This window comes from Camelus bactrianus, chromosome 12, assembly GCF_048773025.1.
Source record: "Camelus bactrianus isolate YW-2024 breed Bactrian camel chromosome 12, ASM4877302v1, whole genome shotgun sequence".
In the NCBI taxonomy this organism is placed as follows: domain Eukaryota; kingdom Metazoa; phylum Chordata; class Mammalia; order Artiodactyla; family Camelidae; genus Camelus; species Camelus bactrianus.
The window spans coordinates 3,782,406-3,805,790 of record NC_133550.1 but is presented as its reverse complement, the minus strand read 5'-3'; the positions used below and the strand labels follow the sequence as shown (position 1 = coordinate 3,805,790).

General features: G+C 45.5%; 1 long non-coding RNA gene across 4 annotated transcripts in view; it reads left to right on the top strand.

The window, feature by feature from the left end:
• The first annotated feature begins 711 nt into the window (after positions 1-711).
• Positions 712-23,385, top strand: part of LOC141579335 (uncharacterized) — a 114,754-nt gene continuing 92,080 nt past the window's right edge. For 2 of the 4 annotated variants that reach the window (XR_012510509.1, XR_012510506.1), the window contains exon 1: positions 752-1,050. This is a non-coding gene — a long non-coding RNA (uncharacterized LOC141579335). Of the gene's footprint in view, positions 1,051-23,385 lie in introns of all 4 variants that reach the window. The other 2 variants (XR_012510508.1, XR_012510507.1) reach the window with 2 other exon arrangements.

The following is a 23,385-nucleotide window of genomic DNA, read 5'->3' as shown; positions in this document are numbered from 1 at the left end:
GTGGAGGTAAGGCAGAGATCTTGCCTGCCTGTGTCCCAGCGTGTAAAAGGGGAATAGGTACTCTTTCCAAGGTAGTTCTGAGCGACAACACCTGCGGGTGCTTGGTTCCCAGAGCAAAAGGAAACCCAGCTCCACTTTCGGGCAACGGGTGTGATCCCCGTAGGTGTACTGCAGAGGCCTTGGGTGGAGGGCTGGACCAGGGAGGTAAAATATGAGCTGCGGGCCTTGAAGGGTTAGAGAAGTGTGCAGAGGCAGGACTGCTGCCTCCTTCAGGATGCCCCCAGAGTTAAAACTATTTCTCTCCATCTCTGCTACTCTCCTCCACCCTCCAGATCCCTGCCTTCTCTCTGCTCCTCCTGTCCATGTCTCTCCCTCCACTTTTCCCCTCCTCCCCTCCTCCTCCCATCTTCTCTGTCCCTCGCTTCCCCACCTTCTCTCGCAGAACCCAGAGAGGATCGCTGGCCCTCCTGCGCATGCGCAGTCGGTGCCAGCTGGAACGAGGGTTGGAAGCTCCAGCTCCGAGCATGGGATCGGCCCCAAATTCTGCTCAGCTCTTTCGCCTGGTAAGACTTTGGCTCCTGCCCCGGCGCCCCGGCCACAGCTGTCCAGGGCCAGGTGTGCACCTGCCGCCTCTCGCCCCAGCCGGGCTCCCCTGAGTCCGCGGCTGGAGTCACTTTCCCCTCTCCCGCCCGCGAGTCCTCTCCTCCCGGGCTGCCTCTCCTAGGCCGCCGGCCCGTCCCCGCCCCTGGGCGGGCTGTGTCCCGGGCGGGCGGGGTCTGCGGACCCGGATGGGGGCTGGCGGCTGGGGCTGGGGCTGGCCTCCGAGCGGGGCTACAGCCCGCGTCCCACCCCGGTTTTCCCTGCACCGCGACCCCTGGGCTGCCCTCGTCTCCCTTCCCCTCTCCCTGGGGACCAGCTCAGTGCTGTGGGCGCTGCTCCCCGGGCTGAGAGCCTCCGGCTGTAAACCCCAGCTTCTCCTGGTGGAGTCGGGAAAAGGGAGCGTCAGTGCTGAGCGAGCTTCCGTCTCCTCCCTCAGTGTTTCTGCCCCAGGTAAGTACCTTGAACACTTTCACGTGTTATGATGGCGGTGCTTGATGATGTCACTGTTTTTATAGTGATAGGGATTACAGTGTTGAAAGCAAGGCTTGATTCAGTTAAAAATGAGCTGAAGGCATGAGGCTGTGACATCCTCCATCTTTCCCTCTCCCAGGGTGAAACGTGTGACCGTCGATCTTAAAAAGATAGTTACAGTCCCTAACTAGCCCAGCCCAGCTAGGGTGTGTTAACAGGAACAGCACCACCAGAGGCGTTGGAGACTCAGGGACATTGCAGTCCTAAAGAGCTCCTGGCAAAATTTGGTTTGTTTTGGTTTTTTGGTTCTTCTTAAATTGTGGGGCAGACTAGTTGTATAGAGGGAAAAATAATTGTCAAGAAATATTTTTTCATTTAACGTCTTTATTGTGATATTGTTCACACACCATGAAGTCCACCCACTTAAATGCTACAATTCAGCAGCTTTAGCATATTCACAGTGGTGCAACCATTAATATTCCAGAACGTTTTCATCACTTCAGAAAGACCAGTGGAAATGATTGACCTATCCACCCCTTCCCAGTGCTGGTTCTAAAGAAGATTCTTGGTTGTTCCTGACCATAAATTATCTTGTTACCCATAAAAAATCTGGTAGGAAATCTAAACAGAATTGTATTGAATCAGTCTATCAAAGCAAGAAAAATTAATGTCTTTATGGCATAAATTTCTTCTACCCATGAATATATCTCGGACCCTATATTTTCATATTTCCAGAGCCTGGCCCATGGGAAGTCCTCATTAATTTTTGGGTTTGTGAATGATGAGATTCTATACATTGTTAGTTGCAAACTGAAGCCTTCCACAGAAGAGAAAATAAACTCAATGAAGCCAAGTGACTCTCTGATGGTCAGAAAGAGTGACAGCCAGTGCTGGAGTGATCCAGTGGACTTGGTGTTTGTAACCAGAATTCTCCAGCATCTACAGCTAAGGGGATCAGAGTATTCATTTATTTTTTCTAAATGGCGTTGCTTTTATTTTTACTTATTTTTTAAAATTATTTTTTATTGAAGTGTAGTCAATTTAGAATGTTAGTTTCAGATGTACAGCAGAGATTCAGTTATAAACATATGCATATGTATCTATATATCTTTTAGATTGTTTTTAGTACAACTCATTACAAGAAATTGATTATAGTTCCCTGTGCTATATAGTAGGTCCTTGTCATTTATTTTATATTTATTAACGTGTATCTGTTAATCCCCCTTTTCCTGCCTGCTAACCACAGTTTGCTTTCTATGTCCATGAGTCTATTTCTAGCAGCACCGTTTTTGCTAGTAATATATGCTGGTTGGCTGCTTTCAGTTTCAGTAATTCCACCTTATCTGTGGGCATTTTCCTTCTGGTGGGCCTGTGTGTGGTTTGCTCACGTGATATAATAGTTGTGTATTTGGGAGAACCCCAGGCCTCGTGTAGTGCCTGGTACAGAGTGCCCACTGAGCTGATGCTTGAACTGGGAAAAAAACAAAGTAAATGTTGGAATTTCCACTATGGTTGAGACTTCCAGGTTTCTATAACCAGTTTATCCCACATTAATGTTGGCTGCACCTATACTGGGTAATTTGGTGGAACTTCATGGTATGATGGTGTAGAGACGGGGCCTTGTATGCTTCTTCTCTTTCCGTTTTCTAAGACTCATTCTCCTGGGCCTTCCAGATCCTCCCCAAGAAGTGCCCAAGGCTGGCTTGGTGCTGCGCTGAGGCAATATTTGTAAATAAGGCCCTTTCCTCATCTCTTCTGAGCCTCCGTTTCCTTCTCTGCACAATGAAGACTTAGACTAGAAAAGTGCTTTTCAGTTTCTTTTAAGCCATGTTTCCTTTGAGAAACAGAAAATACAAATCTCTCCTCCCATTCAACATATAGATTTTGACACATCCAATATGTGACATAGCTCTTTGTGGAAAATTGAAGTGATTGTGATTCCAGGTGGCACAGAAAAGAGTCTTCAGAGATTTATTGCAGGGAGAGGGCAGGAAAGGGGCAGTATATCCCACTTTCTAGTGTGAGCACTGGAACAGGGGCTTGGGTTTAAATACGGTGTCCGACGTGGCCTCTCTCAAATCTTTTTTTTTTTTTTTGCCTCTCTAATCTTGCACAATGTGATAAACCTCTCTCCCTCAGTTTCTTAATGCGTCAAGTTGGGGTGATAATAATTTAAGTGTTTTGTGAAACATTATACACATAAGACATTTGTTTCTCAGTAGAAACAAAACCTGCGAGGGAATAAGGGATTTCTTTAAAAAAAAAAAAAAATCTTGTCCACAGCACTCTGTCTGTGTCTATTTTGAAGTTCCTTGAGGGTGAGTGTTGGGTCTAAAGTCCATCGTGGGACAGGTGGCCCATGGGTCTGTGTGCCGCAGATTGCCCCCTCCTCCCCATTCCTCTTCCTCTCAGTCCAGGATGAAGTTCCCTAGTAGATTTACACAGAGATCTTGTGGAAATGGCTTTTCATTTTATTGTTTCACGAAGAAGGGCTGCCATCATGATCTCTGTAGTCAGGTTTTGGTGGCCTGAAGGTTATGCAATTACGTTTTTCTATTTAATATAAAGAAAAAAATTACAAGTACAAAATTAGTCCTACGGTGGTGACAGGGGTTCTTGAAAGTGGGGACCATTAGCTTTGTTAGCTTCAGGTGCAGGGGCCTCTGGCCATGAGGACACATCATCGTGCTCTGAAGTTGGAGGGACCAGTGGGCTCAGTGGGAATGTTTACTGAGTGTATCTCATGGGCTGGGCATTGACCTATTTGTACTGTGTGTTCCTTATTTGAGACAGTGAGCTCGTTTAACCTCAATAGCCTCTTTAATAAATTAGACTTTTTAATTTTGAGATATAATGTAGATTCCCATGTAGTTGTAAGAGATAATATGGAGAGGGCCTACGGACTTTTTGCCCAAATTTCTTTAAAGGTTCCATCTTGCAAAGTTGGGATACAATTCAGTAATGACTCACTAACCCTTTGAGGTTTGTGTTATTGCCCTCATTTCTATTCATGATTAAACTGGGGTTAAGAGGAGCACACAGGCCTGCCCAGGTCACCCATGGTTAGTGTAGAGTCGGGTGAAACGTGGGCTTGGAATTTCCAGGCAGTACCAACATGATGCTCTGTGGCAGGGGGCAGCATTCACTTTGCTTGTTTATTCATTCATTCAACAAGCATTTATTGAGTAAACTCTGTGGGTCAGATGCTATCATAGGTTTATCTGATTCTTCAGCACTATGGAGAATCCGGTAATGTTTCCTTCTTTTTTTAATCTGAGAAAATTAGCTCTGAGAGGTTATAAACCCCCCAAAGGAAATATAGCTCATAAATGAGGGATAGTAAATTTGTACAGTTCCTTCTTCTTATGCAGGTGGTAACCTAGGCATTTTACATTTGTAAAGTTCCATAATCCAGATATATTCTTGTAAGGCAAGGATTTTTTTTTAATTGAATTATACTCATGTTTACAACGTTGTGTCAATTGCAAGGTGTTTATTTTTTCTTGAATTTGGAATTCAAAAAATATTTTTTGAGGGGGGTAAATAGGTTAATTTATTTGTTTCATTTTTTTTTAAAATGAGGTACTGAGGATTCAACCCAGGACCTCATACATGCTAAGCATGTGCTCTACCACTGAACTGTACTCTCTTCCCCAAAGCAAGTTTTCTTATCAAGTATTCTGCAGCTTAGGAGTTCAAATAAATTGGAGTTGAAATCCAGGTCTTTTGATCCTACTGTGTTTCTTTGCATTATATCCTGCTGAGGGGTGTGGAAGCAGTTCCTTTATTCATTCCTTTATTCAGCAGTTTTGAGCATTGACTTTGCATCAGGGCCTGGCTAGGTGCTTGGAAACAGAAAAGAAGAAATGACCCTTTTCTGCAGAGGGCGGAAGCCTAGACCAAAAGCTGCGTAATGTGATCCAAGCTGCGGTAGCCATGTGCAGACGCTGAGGACAAACTGTACCCACGGCTTTGCTTGGGCTTCCCCTGCCTTCTGACTGGTACACACCAGGTCACCGCAACCCAGTGAGGCCCGCAGCCCGCAGCACAGTATGTACCTCGGTCTCCTCTTCCCTCTCGTCAGGGCCTGCAACATGAACATCCCTGACTACGTGCAGTGTGCTTAGGACCACGAGACTCTCCCAGTGGTGGTCCAACCCGTGGGGATCATCTCAGAGGAGAATTTCTTTTGCATCTATAAGCGAATCTCCTTGGTGAGGCAGATCATCCCTTGCGGCTCGCAGTGGGCACTCCGTATCCACTACAGTCACCACTATGCGCCCGAGAATGGGTGGAACGACTTCCAGACCCACCGCAAGGTCGTGGGCCTTGTCACCATTACCGACTGCCTCTTGGCCAAGACCTTCGAGAAGCTCCACGTGCAGAGGAGCTGTATGGCACCACGCTCTATGACTCTCGGCTCTTTGTCTTTGTGCTGCATTGGGAGGTGGCCGAGCAGCCGCGCACCGACGTGGCCTTCAATTTACGAGGACTGCAGGGTGGTGGAGAAGAGGATCGAGGACTTCACTGAGTCTCTCTTCATCATGCTCAAGTCCAAGTGGCTGGACTGTGCATCCGACAAGACTGGGGACAAGGTCCTCCTGCTCTACATCCTGTTTGAGAAGGAGGACTTTGTGGGATTGGACACAGAGAGCAGGAAAGTATACCTGGATGCCCGGACACCCTGGCTGTGTGAAGGGTTGCTTCCCTACATCCAGAAAGGGATCAGCAAGGAGGAGGGCTGTCTTGTAGCCAAGGCGTGAGGGAGGTGAAACCCGCCGGTTTTCAGACGTTTAAAAGTGAATCCGCCTTTGTTTCAGAGAGATTCTTTTAGGGTTATTATGGACACTTACTCCCGCTTTTCAGCCAATTCCCCTGGTGTGACCCCTGGAGTTGCTGTCCAATAGAGTAGCCAAAGCCACTGATGCTAGGAGAGCTGGGGAGGAGGCTGCTCTGAGCTGAGATGTGCTGTAGGTCAAATGCACATCAGACGCTGAGACTTGTCTAGTAAAAAGAATGTAAACTATCTTGTTTCTTTCTTTATTGATTACATGTCAAAATGATAGTATTTTACATACTGTAGAATAAGTAAGATATGTTCTTAAAATCAGTTTCTAGGGGTTTATTTGGGGGGGTTACATTTTTAAATGTGGCAACTGGGAAACTTTCTTTACATGGCTGTCATTTCATTCCTGTTGGACAGCATGTCCTGGGACAGTCTCATCCCTTTGCTTATAGATGTCATGCTGAATCCTGAGACGCAGAATGAAGTGCTGGTTGAGCTGGGGGTGGAGCCAGTGTCTCCTGCCTCCCAGGTCCAGCACCTGCACGGCTCAGGCCCTCTCTCCCTGCCTGACAACCACCATGCCAATTTAGGACAACAGAAACACTGCCAGGGGCTTCCAAATGAGCTCCTTACACAGGGAAAGACGTGTCACGGAGCATGGGGCACAGCAGGGAAAGATTCGTCCTCACTTTGTCCCTGTGATTAAGTCAACGGTCCCACTTTGCCTTGGAAGTGCAGACGAGCTCTTCTGGGCTGCCTACCCCCCCACATTCTGATCTGTTTCCCTGTATATCTATCGAGATGTCCCTCGGGCAGAAGTAGGTGAGATGCCTTTGCCGAGAGGTGGTCCCCATTTGCTGGGGAGAGTGTGGGAATCTGTGCCCCCCCGACCTACGGCCTCGGGCCTTGAGTCTGGAGAGGGCTCATGGCGGTCCCACAGGTGACGGTCGGAGGGCCTGGCACGTGCTGCCGGGCCCGTTGTGTAGGAGGTGTTCTGCGATTCTCTGTGAGTCTAAAATCAGATTCTACTTTCTGGTTGTTGGTAAGTTGGAGGAGAAGATGCCAGAGAATCGATAAAAAGAAAGTCCAGACCAGTCCTGTGAGTGACAGTTACAGGGGACCCGAGTCCCACCTGCTTGTGGTGCCTGGCGGGCTCTGGATGAATTTTTAATTCCTCCCCGGACATACCTCTATATCTTAAGGAAGGGGCGAGGCATGTTGTGGCCATGACCTGTACTTGTCCTCACAGGGCCCCGTGATCTACACGGCTTTCTCCCCTTCTGCTTCTTGTAGATGAGCTGGCAGATGTAGTGGCCTGGGCAAAGCTGAGGACACAGATGCCAGCACCGTGCCACTCCCAGGCTGGATCAATTCCCGTCACCTGTCACCTCCTGCTGAGTCCCCAGGCGTCAGTCAATGTCGGTACATCGGTGCAACGTAAGCAGGGACCAACATCTACCCCTGGACAGAATGGTGGGTGAGCAGTGGAAGCCTAGAGCCCTGCCCCAGCCCCCTGGCCAGTGCCTCCTCTTTTGTCACAGGAGGCACTGGTCACATGTTTGCTCAGCAACTGCTTGGCTCTGAGTCTGCAGAACCACCAGAGAATGCCAGCTTGTTTTTGCCTTTTGAAGTGTGTCCTTGGGATTTGGCGGAGTACCTGGTTGTGTGCTTAGCCCATAGTGGTTGACACTGTCACCATTGTTTACCCAGAACCTTGTGTACCAGGCATGGCTCCCGGCATCAAAATACAGCAGCGCATTAAACCTCCCTCCTGGTGGGTCTGTCTGTTTTGGTACCGTAAGGGCTCAGCCAGCATCTGAACGTCAGTGAGATAATGCGGCCAGTGAGCTCCGGTCAAGTAAGTTCTCCTCCAGTCACTTTTACTCCATTGTTGCTTTTACTATTACACAGTCATTAATTTTTTAAACAATGCTTTGGTGCAGGAACAGAGCCTAATTCTCTCCTGTTACTCTTGGTGGGAGTGAGTAAAATTGTCCAGCTTGAATTGCGACCACATTTTGTAGCTCAAAAGCTGTTTACACGCATCTAGGTGAAGTTTAGGTTAGGGGCGCTGACCATGTTGGGGACCCCGGCAGCGCCGCTCGCCTCAGGCCCCTGCCTTCCCTGGAACAATAGGTGAGGTTGGGTCTCAACATCCCCTCGTCCCTGTCCTCACCAAACTCACGTAAATTCTTGTAATTGCTCTCAGTTATTTTTGTTCTCATGTGTTTCTAATTTTCGCTGTTCCTCTTTTCCTTTTTCTATTTCCCTTTCTATCTTGTACCGCCCTGTGAGCATGTTGTTGCGTCTGAAAAGTGGACTGTGCACACCCTGCATTGGAAATAGCGAGATTGTCCTCCGTGCTGTCCCCATCGCTTTAAAAAGCAAAAACTTAATAGTTGCCTTTATCCATATATTATCCTAGTCATCATTTTATTTTCTAGATTTTGGAATTTTTGCTTTGTTAGCACATCACCCACTGGTGTTTGATACCTGTTAAAATCCTTGCTTTGAGGAACCAGTTTTGTCCTCCTTATGTTTGGTGACAAATGCGCCCTTATTAAATATGTTTGATTGTTTTGAAGAAGTGAGATGTGAATTGATTTAGGCGGCTGCTGAGGGATTTTTTTCAAGGAGTATTTAAACTTGGAATGTCAAAATATGCAGCATCTTCCTTGATTCTGGCTTTTAGACAAACGTGCTTGGCACGCGATTCAGGGCTGTCGCTGTGTGACGTGCGTGACGGAGCTTCCTGGCCGGCGGTCACTGGTGAGAAAGTGGCAGTCTCGGGGGTGAGCAGCTGCAGGGGATGCTGTTGGAAGAAGCAGTCACCGGTTTTTTGTTTTTTGTTTTTTCATTCACCTTCCCGGTGCCATTTACTTTACTTTGCCTTCATAGAGAGGCAGGAGCGGGTCTAAACCCCTTGCCACTCTTATTTTCCCTTTACGAGGCTGGTTTTTCTGAGTATCAGAACAACATGTCCTTCTCTTAAGTAGCTGGCTCACTTGGATCTGGTGGACACAGGGACCGCTAAAGGGGACTGTAGCTTCCTCTCTGCTCCAGCCAGTGGGCATTCAGAGCCGGGTCTGTGGTTTGCCTCAGCAGCCATGCAGTCCTCCCTGCATCAGCCTTTACTATTAACCCATGATGGCAGTAAATAGCTGACTCCGTGTCTGTTGCAGCTGACGTCCACCACTGACGGCCGTGTCGTTAGTTTGCGGTAGTGAGTCTCCAACACCCTAGTCAGCTGTGAAGAGACCTTGCATTCTCACCCACACCCTGGTTCATCTCACCCGGGGGAAGGGTTTGGCCACCACCGTCATGCTGGCCATGAGACCTTGTTTCCCCTTTCATGCCCTGGTCCAATTGTGGACAGTTCATCCTTCACTGACTTGGTCTCGCTTGAGACAGGCCAGACGTTCTGAAAGAGCCCATCACATTCTGGGGGGGAACAGAACACAAGAATCGCAAGTAGGAGTCTAGGCTCTCTGGGTTGGCAAATGCAGGCTGGGATCTGTGAAGGCTGGGCTGTGCCCTGAACACAGGCCTTTCCCGTGGCTCCCGAGAGCCCAGGGGTCAGAGTGAGAACAGCCTTGCCTGGGTTCCCCCATCCTCATCTGCTCACTGGCAGGTGTGTCTGCTAACAAGGAACTCCCCCAAACCTCGGGCCCTTCAAAGTTCAGACCACAGGAGAACCTTGAGTCCCTTCTCCTGGGCCTCCTTTGTGAGAATCCAGTGCCTTCTGAGGTGACCAGTGGCAGGAGATGCCTCCCCCTCCAGGGAGCTCTCTTCGGAGGACTGTGACGCACTGCACCTTGCTGTCAGCTTGTGGGGTTCCATCCGTGGTCCTTGCAGAACCAGACTTGAGACTGGCTTAGCAATAGAAATGACAAGACTGATTCCAGGGCAGGGCCGGGGGGAGGAACAGGGGAAATTGAATGTGACCTCAAACACCTAGGTGGGTTCTGGGTCTGTTACTAAAATCGGGAGCCTGGGAGGTACCTGCCAGGAATCGAACTCTAGAGTAAATGGTGGACATGAGGCATTTTTAAGATTCCATTTGTCATCCAAGTTAGGACTTGAAAGAGGCACTCGGTTCTATGGCCCCGGGGCTCAGGTGAAGGAGCCGGACTAGAGATACACGTTGGGAGTCGTCATTCTTAGCTGGTGTTCACAGCCGTGCAGGTGGATGAGCTCATCTCGAGAGGTGCAGACTGAGGCTGAGGCGGGTCAGGGCTGTGCCTGGGTTGGAGGAAAGCCCAGACCATGCAGCTTTGGTGTGTCAGTCAGTGGCTTTTGGGATTTTCAGAGCAATGGCATTTATCCTTAAGGGTCTTGGGGGTGGGCAGGGCCACCCAGGAAGAAATCTGAATGGAGGGTTGTGGCAACGCGTGCGCGTCTGGGGATGATGCAGAGGCTGCATGTTCCAGGAGGGGAACCTCCTCGGAAGATGGAGTCGAAGTGGGGTGTGTTGAGAAGGTAGTCACACTCACCAGTGAGGGAGGGACAGAGGCCTAGGGAGTCTCCACCCTAGCGGACACTTTCCCACGAACAAAAGGCCAGCAGACAGAAGATTTGAGGTGAGAAGGGACGGGCGCTGGGAGAGGAGCCAAAGTGGAGAATGGTGGTTGGACAGTTCTGGAATAGTCTCCCTGCAAAATAGAGTTAAAAAAACCCAGACTCTTAAGAACATTGATAGTGACGTTGGAGGAGATAGTCCTTTTTCTGGCCTCCTAAGGGTAAGACATGTATCAGGGGATACACAGAAGAATCGGGCAGTCTGGTCCGTGGATTGACCCTTACCAGGGGGAACAGGGCAAGTTTAAAGGGGGAGAAGGGCAGCGGAGGGAAACTAGCCAGGTCTCGTGTCAGGTAGTAGTCGGCCTCACTACTTGCGTGTTGCATTCACATCCGTGCCTCCCAGGTGGGCGGTGGCAGCCCCCTTTTGCAGATTGGGAAGCCTTCTCAGAGGGGTTAAGGAATTGGTCCATTTCGCGGCTAGTAAATGCTGTAGCAGGATTCAAGCAGGGCCTTGTCAGACTTCAGGGGCATGTTCTCTCTACTAATTCCGGTACCTCCCTGTTGTACCTGGATTGGTGAATTGGGTCAGTATTGGAGCCTTTCACAAAAAGTACGATTTAAGTGCCTCAGGACTCTTTCCCAAAGCTCAGTGTTCTTTAATGGTTCAGAAGCACCGCAGTGCTTTTCGCCCCACAGAGGTAAGGTCTTACTCTTTTGACGATGACGTGGTTGCAAATGACGTACAGGTGCAAAACCAGACTTAGCAGCTTCTGAAGGGAAACTCTCCAGTTCTCCCTTGATAGGCTTTCTTCCACTGGATGTAACCTGCTGCAGCGTAGGTCTGAGCTTTCTGTATGGAGTGAGGGTTTGATATCCAAAGTTAGCAAATAAGGGTCAGATGGAGAAAATCGACGTTAACAATTTATTTTGGGGTTTCATTAGACAAGATGCACTATCGCTTAATGGCCCATATAACGTAAGTAATTGAGTACAGAACATTGCATTCCTTACTTTCTAATGAGAGCTGTCTTGCATCGTAAGGTTGTCTGCTTTGGAACTTCAGCTCAGCAAGTAGGGCACCTGTCAGTGTGTTGGTGTGATTGTATTTACACAGTGCATGTAATCTGGGCTTCCTCTGCCCCAAACACTCCAGTGCAGAATCATAGGCTTTAGCCATCTCTTAGTTATACAAATACTTTTACAACTATATGATACAAAAAAAAAAAAAACAAAGAGAGAGAGAGAGAGATTGCCTTTATCAAATTTCCTTTGATTTTAACGGCAAACTGTTGTTGAGCAGCTCTGGTTTCCTTTGGATATGAATATGTACATTTCTTTGCATGTAACTTGGATTTTAGACTAGAACACCAACCTCTTGCTTTCCATGAGCCACAAAAATCATAGCCAAATGACATACGTATTAAACATTTTATTCTTTTCTTCTGAGACAGAATCGTTGAATCTGGGACTTGGGCTGTGATTTTGCTTTTTGCTCTTCCCACCCCTCTTATCGTCTCACTCCTTTTTCCCACGTGGCCTCCAAGAGTTCATGGTCTCAGAGGAGCAGGTGGACAAACACCAGTTGGTCGCCAAGCAGTCCTGCTGTAGAGGGAGCCCAGCCAAGAGCTAAAGGACATCATCAGAGAGGGCTTCCTTGAAGAAATGGGCTCTACATTCAGTTATGAGGACAGAGTAAGAGTCAGCCAGGAGAAGGAATCAAGAGGGTGACTCAGGTTGCAGGAGCAGCCCGGGTAGAGGCCTGGAGGCTTATGGGGTGGGGACTCGGGGAGAGTGCACTGTGTGGTCCAGGGTGGAGGGTGCCCCTGCTTGGGAGGACACTGGAGTGGGCCTAGGGATGGAGGGCTTAGGAGGAGCTTGGTTTTTTACTAGAATTGACACAGAAGAGGCAGTGAAGGGTGTCAGCAGAAAGTGACCCTCAGGAGAGGTACTCCTGGTTTTGCTTCTGATGTTCTACAGAAAGAAGGGGTCGGGGTGGGCGAGAGCAGCTCTGCCCGTCCCTTTGAGACCCACCCCTTCATTCATTTATTCATAACACATGCAATTCTGAGTGTCCAGGGGAGAGAGGGTGGACTCACAGTAGTAAGCAAAATGTATTGCTTCTTGAGAGTTTAGCATTGTCAGAAGTTGTCTTAGCGTAGAATGTTCTAGGAACACAGCAGGGGCACCTAACCCAAAGTGTAGAGGTTCGAGGGAAGGAAGGCTCCCTTGACAAACAGTCAAAATGGGCTTGGAGGCAAGTGGGAAGTAGCAGCAGGTCAGGGGGCGCCTGAGGTCATTGGAGACCTGGGTACTGAGGAGAGGCTGGGCGAGCAGCGTCGGGGGTGGGGCTAGAACTCTACCAGGGAGCCTCTGAAGGGTTTGAAGTGGGGGTGATGTAATCAAATTTGTGCTTTGGGAAGGCTGTCCTGGCTCCGTGTGTGTGTGTTTGTGTGTGTGTGTGTGAAGCAGGGAAGAGGGGGAGAATGCCACCAACTGGGAGGGATATTAGAAGACCATTGACAGGCTGGGGGCCACCAGTGGGAGAGGGGCGTCGGGGCTGCTTGGGGACGGCAGGGGCAGTGTGGATGCCAGATTTCCTCATGGGGAGGGCTTATTAACAGGGACCCCCTAGCAGCACCTTGTGGCTGGAAAAAAAGGATGCAACCAGGTGGAATTTTCTCTTCTTCCCTGCATTGTGCGATGATCTTAGCTCAGCCAACATTTGGAAGAGAAGAGCTAAGTTTCAGGGTAGCACAGGACATTGTTGAGCTTGTTCGAGTGAGATCTGATAGGATTTAGTCTTGTGTTGAGATCTGCATGTTCACTTAGCTAGAAACGTCCCGTCTTTTGGATTTCCATAGGGGTATTTATTCTTGATAAAGATTGCTTTCTTGGTGAGAGGAAATTTAATACAGCTGCTGTGTTTCTCAAAAAAAATCTTATCTTTTAAGAAATTTAATATTCAAAAGAATAGCAAAATTTAAAAATGATAAAGTAAGGCTTTGGTGTAGTTTCTTTGGTTTCTGAGTTAATGTAGAGTTAGAGCCTTTGCATTACTTAAATAGCACATCCTTGTCAGTATTTAAAGAGCTGTTAGTGAGCGCCCCAGGACCCACTTCTCAAAGCATCATTAAATCTTGCTCTGAAATAGTGAAGTCATAAAGGTCTTGTTGGCAGAAGCCAAATAGTTAGTTTATAATTTGCAGCATAGCACCCTTTATAAAATAATAATAGGTTCAAAATTAAGAAAGTGGAAAATAATTGAGTTTTTTAAAGCTGAAACATAATCTTTCTTGTGTTAATGTTGCAACTGGAAATTTCGAAAAGAAAAATCCTACTGTAATATCATCTACGTGGAATACATATATGTCTATCACGTTTGCAATGTAACTGCGCAGTGGTTTTTGAAGTCAGGACCATTCCTGCTGAGTTACTGGCAGTGATGGTTGCTGGTTTTCAATAGAAGACCCTAAATTTGCCTTCTTAGCTTTATTCTTTTCTTTTCTGTTCTCTCTCTCTCTCTTTTTTTTTTTTTTTTTTGTAGTGAGAGGGCTCAGTAGTGCTTTGCCAGCATGATTTTGGGGCAATTTGGGGGCAGTTATCGTGCACAAGCAGTGAGATATTTCCATGCATTTTACTTTCCGGACATCACCATGGAACATGTGGGGGTTTGTGCCTGCAGGCCGGGATGCTGCAGGACTCCCTGGTCCATCACCTTTATGTCTTGGAGCTGCTCCAGTCAGTGAATGACTTTCTGTGGCTTGGAGGTAAGGTGATCTGATGCAGATGATAAGATGTGTAACTAAGTACTGTTACTTGAAATAGAAAACCTATCAAAAATGCCTCTAAAATACAGGATGAGGGAGGAGAATTGGCTGAGCTGCTTGCATGGGGAATATTCTCAGGTGACTCCCTCATTGTGTCTCCTGTCACTCCCCCCCCAGCCCTGCACGGCAGTCATCGTGAAGCAAGCATGCACTTTCCCAGTAACGCACTGAATTTCCTTGTGCCTCTGTTTGTTGGCTTTTTTTTTTTGAAAGCACATCTTGCCCTTTGCTTAAATGCCATCCCTGCCTAGTCACCTCTTACACTCATTCGTCTGGAGCTCGTCCATACATAGCTGCTGAATGGATGAACAGAATGTAGTATCTCCATGTAGTGGAACATTATTCAGACGTAAAATTGAATAAAAAAGAAAAAATAAATAAAGGGGAATATGAAAAAGGCCACCTGCTCTGGGAAGTCCACACTGACTGCTCAACCCGCCCTTTTCCCTTTGAAACCCAATCACTTATGCTCCTCTCTACTCTTTTTGATATTACTTACCACCTTCTAATAAACTTTAACACTTTCAAAAAAAAAAAAGAGAAATGCTGATACCACTTCAACCTGGACGAGCCTTGATAACAGCACGTTAAGTGAAAGGAAGCAGACAAAAACGGCCACATATTGTTGAATTCAGTGATCTGAAATGCCCAGAATAGGCACATGCAGAGGCAGAGGGCAGGTGATGGTTGCAAGGGGTTGGGTGGAGGGGGGTTGGGGAGTGATTGCTAGTGGCAGGGGTGTTCTTCTGGGATGATGAAGTGTTCTGGAAATAGATGGTGGTGAGGGCTGCACAACAGTGAGTGTGCAGAAGACTGCTGAGCGCTGTCTCTAGGAGTGCCTGTGGTTGGGGGCGGCTTTATTTTGTTCTCATCCGTGAAGAGTCATCTTGTGCTGAGGCCATTCTACTCCTGTGAGTGGTGAGGGTCAGAGACTTTGCAGAGACATGTGTTATTTTCCCACTTGCTGAGTGTAGGCAAAAAAGGTTTAAGCCTGAGAAAGTGCTCCATCTGCAGAAACGTCTTTTAGTTTTGCATGGTGTAAAATTCTTGAGAGCTTTTTAATCGTTGAGGACAGCCTGTGTGGGGGAAACAGCCCGTGAATCCTGGGTGAGTCCCGGAAGAGCTGCGCTTCCCTCCCTGACACGGGTGGGGATTTCACCCCCGTTCAGGCAGTGAAGGGCCCAGACCCGAGAGCGGAGTTGACAGTCGTGAATATTTACATGTATCCGCTGCTTCATCTTGGATATTAATTTCAAGCTGAGTCAGTATGTGGCGGCAGCCTCATCCTACGTCAGGAATCTATAGTATCTGCTCTTTGAGGTGAAGACCTGACAGACTTGATTATTTAACAGTCTCCCTTGAATTGATATGTCAGATTCCTTTGTCAATAATAGAACAGCAGAATTATAGACGTCCTTTATTGCCGATGTGACCTGGAGCAGGTTTAGTCTCTCTGCCTCAGTGGCCTTATCTTCGGTTGGGGAAGATGATAACAGTGCTTCCCTCAGAGGGTCTGGTGGGGGGGGGGGAGTGAGAAGCACAAAGGGAGGACTTACACGTGATGCTCATGAATGACCGAATTTAGTGCTCCCAGCCTGGTGAGGCCTCAGGGGCAGAGATGGCAGAACAGACCATTCGTAGCCGGAGCTCGATCCGTGTTGGCAGCTGTTATGATCAGGATCACCCCTGTGGGTTATCAGGCAGTTTTAAGACTTGGTAATATGAATTCATGAATAATGTTAAAAGATTAGACAACTCAGATCCGGTTTACATAGTTCTCAAGATTTCCTGAGAGAAATGGATATTTTTTTCCCCATCTTAAATCTGAGTTGATTCTCTAAAGAAATTCTGCATTCCTCCACCATTTTGAGTTAATTCTCCATTTCTTAAAAAAAAAAGTTTTTAAATGGAGTTACTGGTGTCTGAACTGAGGGCCGCATGCATGCTGAGCACATACTCTCTCAAGTGAGGTATAATCTCCCCCCTGATTTTTTTTAAACTTTACTTTCTTTGTATGCAGAGGTTAGTGACCTCTAATTCTTTTTCTGGAGACTTGTCCATGAACCTGTAAATCTATAATTAGTGGACAAAATTTGATTTATTAAAAAAATCAATGGAATATTCTGCAATCCATTCAAAAGGAAATGCTCATTGAAATAAAATGTTTCTCCTTTATGGTGATTTCTAATTTTTGGTCTGCCTTAACTTATTAAAAGTAATTCTCATCATCATAATGACCAAGCTTGCTCTGAGTGGACAGTTACCTAAGGCTAAAATGCTTTCCTCATGTTTTAATTCATAGTAGGTGTTTAAGTGTAGGTATCAGTGTCTCCTTTTCTGCAGCTGAGGGGTTGAGAGATGGGGCAGCTTGTCCCAAATCTCACGCAGCTGGCGCTGGCAGGCTCAGGGCTGGAACCCAGGCTGCACAGGATGCATTCTCAATGGCTCCGCTGATCAGCCCCAAGTTGAGTGGTTTCCCGAACTCCTGTGAGTCCATAAATGAACGATTTTAGCGATCTCAGCTTCATGAAGCCTTCAAAGGAGAGACACCAGTGAGAATGTTAGACAGAGTGGCATAAATTAAAATTGTACATTTTCACAAATGTTGCTTTCTCAGGCAATGAGTTAAAAACTTTATATTTTTTTATTTTAGTGCTCTGTAAACACTAAAATCAAAACATTAAAAATGATTATAGTGCAAAATTGGAGTGGGCTTTGAAAGTCCAACCATTTCTAATGATGTTGCTTGTTTTTCTCTAGTGGTGCTTATTGACAGAAAAATTTACAAAGACTGAATTGGTTCTATGTAGTCTTAGTATGGAGGAAAGTTTTGTCAGTGAATATTGTAAGTAAAATCTTTACTCTTTTCTTTCCTGATGATGAATATGTAAGTTGTTTTCATGGCTTAAGTACATTTCCTCATTTGTGAAATTTGAGTGATGCCCTTTACCTTGTTTGACTGTGAGAGGTGGACGCCTTGTATATGAAGCACCCAAGAGCTGCTTAGTAAAAATATGCTGTCACAAGGACAGATAGTTTAGAAGGATCAACTCTGAATACTAAAGAGGGTGGCTTGTTTCTGATGCATATTCAATATGCATATTTATGAATATATGAATATGGCTTAAAGTAAAAAGGATTCAGGATTTTGTGTGTGTGTGTGCAGTATGAAGTTTTAATGAAATCTTTATCATTCTAGTGAGACAGGGACTAGTTAAATCACCTTAAGCAGACGGCCTTGAATATTATTTACACAGAATGTGTGTTGTTACAAATCAGAATTCATGTTGCCGTGTAACCATCCACTCAGACATTTAAATTCGTAGGAATCTGACCAGAACCATTAAGTTTAGAAAAATCTACATTGATCATTTTCAGGGAATAAGCTTCTCTCTTTTGTGATTAAAGAAAATTTTGATTTATTTTTCTGCACTCTTAATAGATTTTAAAATATCAAAACATTGACTTGACATGTCACTTTTTTTAATAGAATAAATCTCATGCTGTTTTAATGTGCAAATAAATGTTTTTGAATTTCAATACACTTGTATGTTTTCCTGGCTCTTTGAGAAGTATTTTGCAAGATACCTAGATTAATTACTGTTGGAAAAATACAGACGTGACTTTTATGAATATAGGCCTAGTACAGATCTGATGTTTTTTGCTACAGTGCAAGACATGAGGCCTAGGAGAGATTTGCTGCTGATTGCCAGGAGGACAGATCCCAGATCTCAGACTCCCCTCCTGTAAAATGAAGTGGCTGGACTGGATTCTTTCCTCTACTAAGAAGTTTCCATGAGCCTGTGTCTTTTGTTTATATTCAGGAGTATTAGCAATGTCAGATTAAATACTGAATACACCTCCCTTCCCCGAAGCAAAGTGCAGTATGTGCTACATAAGATATAATTATCTGATTCTTCTTTCTGATCCAACAGGCAATTTTTGTGTTGCATCTTTCCCAGCAACCTGGAAGGTGTTTTTAGCCATAGGTGGTGCTGTTGCACCTTCTAACAGTCTTAATATTCCTTTTGCAAAAGAAGGTTTAACAAATGTTATTTTGTTTTGATTCCGTTGCTTAGTGCTTCAGAATAGCACAATGTCCATTATGCCTATCTACCTGGAAAAATTATTCTGCTTATGTCTTAGACTTATTCTGTCATCTCGCTGTGAACATTTCAGACTTGCTGTGCAAACAATGGCAAAATCGGTCTTTTCTTCCAGTGTTAGCAACCAGTGAGCCGGAATTTTATAAAGCAGCTAAGAGCGGCCTCTGGAGCACCTTAAAGCTGAAAAGTGTACTGAGTTCCCTGAGTATTGACCCAGCAGCTGTGTATCATTTGTTGGGAGGTGATTTTGTACATATAAGAAGGGGTGTAGTTTTTTGTCTTGGGTTTGCGTGCACGTGCTGCCACTGAGCCACGTGAGCCTGAGTCAGTTTGCTCTGAGTTTTTCCCTCGTCTGTGAGATGGGGACGCTCGTATCTGCTTTGCAGAATTGTGAGAATTAGAAATTATGTAAAGTGTTTAGCAGAGTGGGGATGTCAAAGGGCTCATAAAGTTTAGCTCCTGTTTTGTATGAAGCCATCATTTTACAGTCTTTGGCAGTTACTAAGAAACAGGAAAATAAGAAAAGCTGGTTTTATGCTGAAAGATATTTGAGGAGGTTCCATAGTCCCTATACCCATAATTTAGCAACAGCAGGTTCAGGACAGTTACACAGTCGCCCTGAACCAATGTTAACCCACAGAATTTTTTGTTACTTCATATATATTGGGGCTTAAGGGGACCCAATACCTATACACATGTTTTCTCCAGCAGCCAACTGAGAGATGACACAGAAGAACAGGCAGGCGATAAATGTCTCCTGTATTACTGATGAAGCCACGTTCTCCATGAACTTCAGGGCTGTGGGAAAATGCGTGTCATGATACTGTGGCCCAGAACTAGAGACTCATGCAGTCCCAGTTAGCTCTGGGCCACAGTGAGCCTTCCCTTAAGAGGATCTGCCCCATCATGCACAGGGCTGCCCTGCCATGGAGCTGAGCATCCCTGGTGCTTCCCAATGGTGGCCAACACTGGAGGGAAAGGAAAGGTTTCATATGCCCTGCTTGTAGATCCGGACTCACACCTCAATCTGTTAGTGTGAGGAGGGCTAGCCGTTGTCCAGGGGTCAGGGGTGTGAAGGGAAAAACACTCTCCATGGACCAGATTGTGGAGGAGGCATCCCTTCCCTCAGTTTAAACAGGTGGTGGGATGCAACAGAAGGGTGCTCCCCAAGAGTTTATAAGAGGGGAAATAAGGATTTCCTTTGGGACTCAGACTAGCCATGAAACACAGAAGATGATTAGAAGGGAGATTTGTAAATCACTTTCTTATTAAATTCACATTTGTTGAGCACCAAAAATGTGCTACATTCTTTTCTGAGCGTTTTACAGAAATGAATCCTTCAATCTTCACAACAAGTGAGTAAGGAAGGTATGATAGTTATCCCAGGTTTACAATGTGGAAATTGAGGCACGGATAGAGTAAGTAAGATGGCCAAAGTCACAGAGCTAGTAAGTGACAGAGCTGGTATTTAAACCCTGGCTGTCTGGTTTCCAGGCTCCCAGGGATGGGCTTTGGGTGTTTAGAGGTATCTGCATCCCTGGATATCTGTACCTCTGTGCATCACATAGCCCAGAAAGGACAGGGAAAGGAGAGTTACACAGGTGCTCACAGTCGTGTCTCAGCCACAGTCCACGGACAGTGCACTTTGATTGGCATTAAATGTCTTCTGGGCAGCAGATCTTTTCGTATAACAGAAATTTAGTCCATTGAGTTAATCTAGAAACCCTTCCTGCTCTGCTTCTGTCCACTCTTGTCATGTGACTGCCTGCCTGTGATTGGGCTGTTGAGGAGAATCTGTACTCATGGTTGAACTCTGATATTTCAGTCTGGTTTGTAGTTTCACATCTCCTGTTACATTAATAAATTCAATTTCTGGTTTTCTTGCATCAGTCTCTCATGAGTTTGGTTAATTTGAAACCAGTCCATGGGAGCCCAGGGGTGCTGACGGTATAATTTCTGAGCACGTTGTGGCACTTCTACCTGTGCGGACCTGCGTGGAAGATTTCTGCACAGCAATGACCCAGGCACTCAGCTATAAACGCTGGGCGTGCTTGCTGTTAGATAGTACATTATTCCCAAAACAGGGACCTGGCTGATCTGGTGGTCTGCTTTGTAATGAAGATATCTAAAGAATTTATCTTGTTCCCCTCTCCCCATGTCTCCCCTAAAGGTAAACTAAGCCTTTTTACTCATTGCGGATTCTACAATCTCTGCCTCATCCCATCTTTCACGAAGTTCCTCCTTACTATCACACAACTGTTAAAGACTATTTCCTTTGATTATACACAATAAATATGGGAACATTTGAGAGTTTCTTGGAGTTGGCTCCCTAATCCCTCTCGCTTTCTTTCCTTTTTCCACAGTCTTGAGTAATTCATTCCATGTTGGTAAGACTTCTGCCAGCCAGAACCCACAGTTCCAGGTGAGAAGGATGCAGACTTTATCTCTCCTACCCGAGGGAGAGAGAGAAGAGAATTGAGGTCTGCTCCCCCATGGTCCCTTTCTGCCCCAGGGCCACTCATGTTCACCTGCAGCCTTCTGGCCTCTGCTCAGAAGGCCTCTGTCCCAGGACTGACTGCAGCCTTTTCTTCCCTTGTCTATATTTCCTGTGCCTTTCAGAAGTTGGTCTCTTCTCTGCAATTCAACCCTGGCAGATGTGATGGTGTTCAGCGAGCTGGTGGGCAGTCATTTGGTGACTCCAAGGAGCCATGATGATTCTCCTGAGTCTCTCATTCAGGGTTACAAAACTGTCGAGCACCGGAGGAAGCCCATTCACGTGAGGTCAACACAACATCACATCACTTTCATTTTGTTTTTGAATTTTCAGTGGAGAAAGTATTTGTAGGAAACTGTTCCAGATTTTCTGCCGCCTGCTTTCCTCACCATTATTCCCTTGTTGGCTCTGGCGCTTGTTTAAAGAACCAGGTTTCTTCTCTGGTCATTTGTAGCAGCTGGGCTTGCCGAATCCTTGATCTGCATTTGAAGCAGAATGCTCCTTCGTGATGTCAAACTGATATTCCTTGTCATGTCTTAATAATTTGTGTACACTCATCAACTGTTTCAACTGAAATGCTCTTTTCCAATTTCGGTTAACTCACATTTGCTGAACTCCTGCTTTCATGCTGAGGGCAGTTTCTTCTTCCTGTAATAAAATTTAGCAATTTGCATTTACTATGGGAAGGTAACTGGCTGGAGGTGCTTATTTTCTTACCAGTTTTAATAACAATTCACCCATTAAAATGTACGGCGGTTTTTACTCTATGCCCAGAATTGTTCATCCCAGTCAATCTTAGAAAATTTTCATCCCCCCAACAGGAAGCCCCTTACGCATATGCAGACATTCCCATCTTTCCCATCCTCCCACAGCCCCAGAAAGCCACTTTTCTCTCTCTGTGGATTTGCCTGTGCTGGCAATTTCATGTAAATCTAGTTACTTCATGTAAGTGGAACCATCTATTGTGACTGAATTCTTTCACACTGAGTAACGTTTTCAATATTTGTCCAAGTTGTGGCCTGGGTCAGTACTCTATGCCTTGCTATTGCTGAATAATATTCCACTGTATGGCTGGGCCCCTCTGTTTATCCATTCATCATGTGATAGACATTTGTGTTGTTTCTGCTTTTTGGCTGTGATGAGTAATGGCGCCGTGAATATTCCTGCAGGAGTTTTTATATGAACATTTGTTTTCAGTTCTCTTACGTGTGTGCTCAGGAAGCAAAATTGCCTGGTCATTCAGAAACCAAATGTTCAACTCTCTAAGGACCTGCCAGGCGTTTTTGCAAAGTGGCCAGGCTGTGTTACATCCTCACCAGCAACGGCTGCGACCTCTGCATCTTCTGTGTCCTCATTAGTGCTTGTTACTCTTTTTTTGATTATAACCTATTGTAGTGAGTGTGAAGCGGTTTCTCCTAGTGGTTTTGACTTGATTTCCCTTACAGCTAATGATATTGAACATCGTTTCTTTGTGCTTATTGGCCATTTGTATATTTTCCTTGAAAAATACTTTTCAGATCCTCTATTCATTTTTTAATTGAGTTGCCTTTTTATTGTTGAGTTGTAGGAGGTCCTTTTTTTTTTTATAGATACAAATTCCTTATCAGATAAATGATTTGAAAAAATTTTCTCCTGTGTGTTGTTTTTTCACTTTCTGTACGGTGTCATTTGAAGCAAAGTTTTTAATTTTGATGAACTCCAATTTATCTCTGTTTTCTTTTTTCCTTGTGCCTTTGTGGTAATATTTAATATCTGAGGTATTTTATTTAACCTTTTATATATAAAATAACTTAATTATTAGGACCGTTCTAGGAGACGGGTGCTGTTTTTGTCCCCAGTCTATGGATAGGAGACTGAGATTCAGAAAATTTCACTGACTTATCAGTGTCAAAGCTACACAGTGCTGTTGGAATTCAGACCCTCATGTTTGTCCCAAGTATCTGTGATCCTCACCACCATGCTCCACTCCTTCCTGGAACCGTTAATGAAAAAGTCTTTACTTTTTTGATTTCTTGTTAGTTTTTGTTTTTCTCATTGGGGCCTCATCTCCTCATTTCCTTAAAGAGATCAGTGTAGGTTTATTTTAGGTCTCTTGTAGGCAGAAGCATTGCTATCAGTTAACTTCCTTATTACTCACTCCCCAGTGATGGCTTTTGCTAATTGACCTAATCAAGTCATGCTTAAGTCTTTCCTTCTCATGACACTAACAACAGAGTCATGACTTACTGAATGCTCAAAGCAGAAAGTACTTGATTGATTTTATTTTGCTAACCAATCAAACCAATCAAATAAATACCCGGTGTTGAAACATACGGTAAGCCCTCCAGAATAGGGTCACTGTCTTCCTTGTGTTTCATTTGTTTGGTCACAGTGTCTGGATAGTGCCTTGCTGTCCAGCAGTTTTGTTCGGATACGGTGCTTGTGAATCATTCTAAGGACAGAATTTTGACAACAGACTGTGTTGTTCATTTCACGGGGGAAAAGTTAATATAGAAATACTGCTCAGATCTATTTTAAAATTAAGTTTGGAAATTTGAGAAGAGTTCAAGAAACCATACAAAGATCTTTTTCACTAATTTT